Source organism: Cucurbita pepo, chromosome 1, assembly GCF_057944985.1.
Source record: "Cucurbita pepo subsp. pepo isolate OVF chromosome 1, ASM5794498v1, whole genome shotgun sequence".
Lineage (NCBI taxonomy): Eukaryota > Viridiplantae > Streptophyta > Magnoliopsida > Cucurbitales > Cucurbitaceae > Cucurbita > Cucurbita pepo.
In genome coordinates this window covers 12,911,383-12,917,382 of record NC_141798.1, presented here as the reverse complement: position 1 = coordinate 12,917,382, position 6,000 = coordinate 12,911,383, and the positions used below count along the sequence as shown (strand labels likewise).

The 6,000-nt window shown below is 43.2% G+C and overlaps 1 pseudogene; it reads right to left on the bottom strand.

Annotated features, from left to right (window-relative positions):
* Positions 1–4,918: 4,918 nt before the first annotated feature.
* Positions 4,919–6,000, bottom strand: part of LOC147794795 (uncharacterized) — a 71,204-nt pseudogene continuing 70,122 nt past the window's right edge.

Here is a 6,000-nt window from a genome sequence, read left to right as displayed (position 1 = left end):
ACCTTCTGATCCATCCCCCACCTCCAGTGTTAGGAGGTACAGGCGCCAATTGCAAAAAAATTCGGGGAAATGGAGGACGAAGATCTGGAGAATCTTCCTATCTTTTTATTTCGCCTGTCTGATCCAAGACCCACATCCAGTCTGAAGAGGTACATGCCTCAATTGCAAATAATCCAGAGGAATAGAGAACGAAGATTTGGAGAATCTTCCTATTTCGGTTGTCTGATCCACGCCCCACCTCAAGTCTGAAGAGGTACAAGTGCCGATTGCCAAAAATTTGGAGAAATGGAGAACAAAGATAAGATAATCTTCCTATTTTGGTCGTCTGATCCGCATCCCACCTCAAGTCTGAAGAGAGGTACAGGCGCCGGTTGCCAAAAATCTGACGCGATAGAAAATGAAGATATGGAGAATCTTCCTATTTTGGTCGTCTGTTCCACGCCCCACCTTCAGTCTGAAGAGGTATAGGCGCCAATTGCCAAAACTTTGGGGAAATGGAGAACGAAGATCTGGAAAATCTTCATTTTTCGATCGTTTGATCCACACCCCACCTTTAGTATGAAGAAGTACAGGCGTCGATTGCCAAAAATCTAGGGAAATGGAGAACGAAGATTTTAAGAATCTTCCTATTTCGGCCGTTAGATCCACGCCCCACCTCCAGTCTGAAGAGATAGAGGCGTCGATTTCTAAAAATATGGAAAAATGGAGAACGAAGAAGAATTTTCATATTTCGGCCGTCTGATCCACACCCCACTCTTAATATGAAGAGGTACGGGTATGAAGGGGTACATGCATTGTTTGCCAAAAAAAAAAAATCTTGAGAAATAGAGAACAAAGGTACAGAGAATCTTCCTATTTTGGTCTCTAGTTTGAAGAAGTATATGGGCCTATTGGAAAAAATCCAAGGAAATGGATAACTAAGATCTTGATAATCCTTCTATTTCGTTTGATCCACACCCCACGTACAATGTGAAGAGTTACAGGCACCGATCCCCAAAAATCTGGAGAAATAGAGTACGAAGATCTGGAGAATCTTTGTATCTTCATATTTCGACATCTTATGCACACCCCACCCCTAGTCTGTAGAGGTACATGTGTCAATTTCAAAAAACCTAGAGAAATAAAGAACGATGATCTGGATAATCTTTCTATTTCGGCCGTCTGATCCACGATCCACCTTTAGTTTGAAGAGGTATAGGTGCCCATTGCCAAAAATCAGGCGAAATGGAGAATGAAGATATGGAGAATCTTCCTAATTCGGCCGCCTGATCCACGCCCCACCTCTAGCCTGAAGAGGTATAGACGCCAATTATAAAAAATTCGAGGAAATGGAGAACAAAGATTTTGAAAATCTTCCTATTTCGGCCGTCTGATCCATACCCCGCCGTCTGAATCATACCCCACCTCTAGTGTGAAGAGGTAAAGGCGCCAATTGCCAAAAATCCGGGAAAATGGCAAACGAAGATCTGGAGTATCTTCCAATTCGGCCGTCTGATCCATGCCCCACATTCAATCTTGAGAGGTACTGGCGCCGATTGCCAAAAATCAGGAGAAATAGAGAACGAAGATCTGAAAAATCTTCCTATTTCGGTCGTCTGATCCATACCGCACCTCTAGTATTAAGAGGTACAAGAGCCGATTGCAAAAAAATTGAGAAAATAGAGAACGAAGATTGGAAATCTTCCTATTTTGACCTTCTGATCGACGCCCAAAAAATTCCAAAAAATTCCAAAAAATTCGAGGAAATGGAGAAAGAAGATCTTGAGAATTTTCTTATCTTCTTATTCGGCGGTCTGATCCATGACCCACCTCAAGTCTGAAAAGGTACTGGCTGGCGCCGATTGCCAACAATTTGGGAAAATGGAGAACAAGGATCTAGAGAATCTTCCTATTTCGGTCGTCTGATCCATGCCCCACCTCAAGTCCGAAGGGTACCGACGCCGATTGCCATATCTGGGAAAATAGAGAAAGAAGATATAGAGAATCTTCCTATTTTGGACGTCTGATCCACACCCCACCTCTAGTCTGAAGAGGTACATGCATCGATTACCAACAATCTGGCGAAATGGAGAACAAAGATCTAGAGAATCTTCCTATTTCGGTCATCTAATAGATGCCCTACTTTCTGTAAGGATTCAAATTTTTGTTTTATTTATTTTAGATTTTATGATAAGATTTTATTTTTGCTGCTAAAACGAAAAGATATTATGCTGCATTTATTGTCGCTGGAAAAGGTACGATTTCTAGCAAGGAAATTACTACCTTAACGGAAAAGTCATAAAGACCTTTTATATTCCCATATAAAACTCTCCTCCTTCCTTGGAAACAACTTTTGCTCTCCAAACGTTTAGGGTTTTCGAGGGTGTCTGAGAGTACGGAAAAATCGAGAGGGTTAGCTAGGAAAAAACGTGTGAGGTGGTTCGCTGGATTTTCTTCGGTGAGTGGCCGGAGGGAGAAGCGACCGAGGTTATCGGTGTTGAATATCGTTGGTGTTGAATATCGTTGTGCGTCGGTCGGAATAGGCGAGGGGTGTCGTCGCATCGTCGGAATTGGGGTTGTGACGTCATCGTTGGCGGCGCAGCGACGATTAGGGTTTTCGCGAGATTTCGGGTAAGGAAGACGAAGGAAAACGGGTCGGGTTCACGTTTGGCCTCTGGACAAGCCCACGGAACGAACGCGGGCCCTGTGCGTTTCGGCCCAACGCGGACGCGCGCTGCAGCCTTGGTCTCGGCTCCGCACGCATGCTCTCGGCTCGGCTTGACGTGTACGGCGGCTCGGCTCCGTCAAAACCCGCGGCTCGGCTCCGTCAAATCCCGCAGCTCAGCTTGGCGGCTTAATTAGTCGGCTCGGCAGCTCGGCTTGGTGAATCGGTATCACTATAATATATCGATTCCAAGGTTTTTGGCCCTTTCGAAGCTGTTTCTGCCCTTAGTTTTACCATCCGAGGTCAGTATGACTCCTAAACGTTAAAGACAGATTTGTCGAGGGTTTATTTTGATAAATAACATGAGGTTTAGCTGGGTACCTTATGAAAGGTTCTAAATTTTTATGTGGTTATCATAGGACATATTTAACCACTGGGATTAGCTCATTGTGAGTGACTTCAACGAAGGCCATCGAGGTAAGTGACTTTACTATTGGAGTTAGCTTACTACGTGTTGTATGATGGTGCGTGCCCTGTGGCCCCTACATGCACCATATTTATGTGATATGATTATGTGATGTATAGATTGTGTTGACTGTCGATTGTGTATGTTATGTGATGTATGAATTATGTTGACGGTTGACTATTTATGTTATGTGATGTATGAATTATGTTGACGGTTGACTGTTTATGTTATGTGAAGTCATGAATGAGATGTTAGTATTATATGTCATGAATATGTTGATCGATGCCATAGATACACGTAGAATTATCGAGTCATGTCAAGAGATGTTTATGCAACTGAAATGTTTATGTAATATGCCATGTAATGTAAGCCATGTGAGATGCCATGTGATGTAAGAAACGCAAATGCGATGTTAGCACTGCTTATGTAATGCCATGTTAGATACGTTAAGAAACCTCATGCATATATGTATGTCATGTGCATCGGGATTCTTCCCCTTTATGATACGAAAGAATGAAATACGATATTTATGTTCGCCATGATATCATGCGGGCCCTTTTCTGTTATGTGGTGTCCGGCTACGTGTAACACGTTGTGCCCGACCAAGTCAGGCCCAGGGGGTACGTATAAGAGCTCGTCTGGTGGGTTCATGTACACGAACATGGGCCATGTGTGAAGGAGTACCCCACATCCAACCCTACCCGGAATAGAAAAGCCCCCAAGGCTATGAAAAGTTTATGAAAAGTTAGGTCCCGCTCATATGTTGCATGTGTTTGCATTCCTAACCCCAACAGTGGGGTGACTTACTGAGTACTTCATAAAATACTCAAGCCACGTGCTACCTACATTTTTCAGGTAAATGCAAGGCGCTAATGTACGATTGACGGCGGAGCTGAGGCCACCATGGAAGTTGGAGACGGGATATTTTTAGGAGTTTACTTTTATTAGACTGTTTTAAGTTATAGGATTGAGAAGGTTTATTTTCAGAGTTTAGGTTTTGTTTTGGATTCATGATACCGAGCCGCCAAGTAGAGTTGCCGAGCCGACCAACTAAGCCACCAAGTCGAGCTGCGGGATTTGATGGAACCGAGACATTTTCGTACACGTGCGAGCTGAGCCGCACTGTGTACGCATGCGAAGCTGCCAAAGCTGTTGGGCGTGCATCTGCGGCTCGACCCGATTCCAAAAACCTTGCCTTCCTTACCCGACATGCGATGAAACCCTAGTTTCTGCCTCCCCGATTCTGGTGACGCGCCGACGATCCCACAACATCCTCAACACCGATTTTCGATGGTCAACCTTCTTTGACACAATGATCCCGACATCAATACCTTACTTCCACTCGATTCTTCCTCCGAAGAGCAACCCAACGTTCTGGAGGAAAGTTTGAAGAGATAATCGTTTTCAATGGAGGTAAAAAGTTGGGCATACGAATATAAAAATAATTTCAATACATTTCCAATAAGGTATTCTAGAGTTTTAAGATAAAGAAAAGAAATATGAATGTTTCTATTAGGTAATAAAAGTATGCGAGATTACATTTAATTATTTATTTTATTTTTATTTGATTTTATTTTATTCCAGAAAACTTGAATCATTACACACCACCTCTGAGAGGGTACAAGCGTCGCTTGCCAAAAATTTGGGAAAATAGAGAATAAAGATTTGGAGAATCTTTCTATTTCGGCCGTCTCATGCATGCCCAACCTCCATTTTGAAGAAGTACAAGCGCCAATTGCCAAAAATTTGAGAAAATAGGGAAAAGATGAGAATCTTTTTATTTCGGTTGTCAAATCCACACTCCATGTCTAATCTGAAGAGGTACAGTCGCCGTTTGCCAAAAATCCAGAAAAATGGAGAACGATGATCTTGAGAATCTTCCTATTTCGGCTCTCTAATCCACGCCCCACCTTCAATCTGAATAGGTACATGTGCCGATTACCACAAACCTAGGGAAATGGAGAACAAAGATCTGGAGAATCTTCCCATCTTCCAATTTCGACCGTCTTATCCACGCCCCACCTCAAGTCAGAAGAGGTACATGCGTCGATTTCAAAAAATCCAGAGAAATGGAGAACGAAGATCTCGAGAATCTTCGTATTTTGGCAGTCCGATCCATGCTCCACCTCAAGTCTAAAGAGGTACCGTCGTCGATTTTCAAAAATTCGGAGAAATGGAGAACAAAGATCTTGAGAATCTTCCTATTTCGGTCATCTGATCCACGTCCCACCTTTAGTCCGAAGAGGTACAGGCATCGATTGCCAAAAATCTGGAGAAATTGAGAACGATCATGTGGAGAATCTTCCTCTTTCGACCGTCTGATCCACATCCCACCTCCAGTCTTAAGAGGTACAGGCGCCAATTGCAAAACATTCGAGAAAATGGAGAACGATGATTTGGAGAATCTTTCTATTTCGACCTTTTGATCCATGCCTCTCCTCCTGTGTGAAGAGGTACAAGTGCCAATTGCCAAAAATTTGAGAAAATGGAGAACGAAGATCAGAAGAATCTTCCTACTTCGGTCGTCTTATCCACGCCCCACCTCTAGTTTCTAGAAGTATGAGCACCTATTACTAAAAATTCGAGAAAATAGAGAACAAAAATCTTGAGAATCTTTCTATTTCGGCTGTCTAATCCACACCCCACATCCAGCCTGAAGAGGTACAGTCGCCGACTGTCAAAAATTTGATAAAATGGAGAACGAAGATCTTGAGAATCTTCCTATTTCGGCCCTAAGATCCATGCCCCACCTCCAGTCTAAAGAGGTACAGGTGCTGATTGTCAAAAATTCAGGGAAATGGAGAATGAAGATCTGGAGAATCTTCCTATCTTTCTATTTCGACCATCTTATCCACGCCCCACCTCTAGTCTGAAGAGGTACATGCGCCAA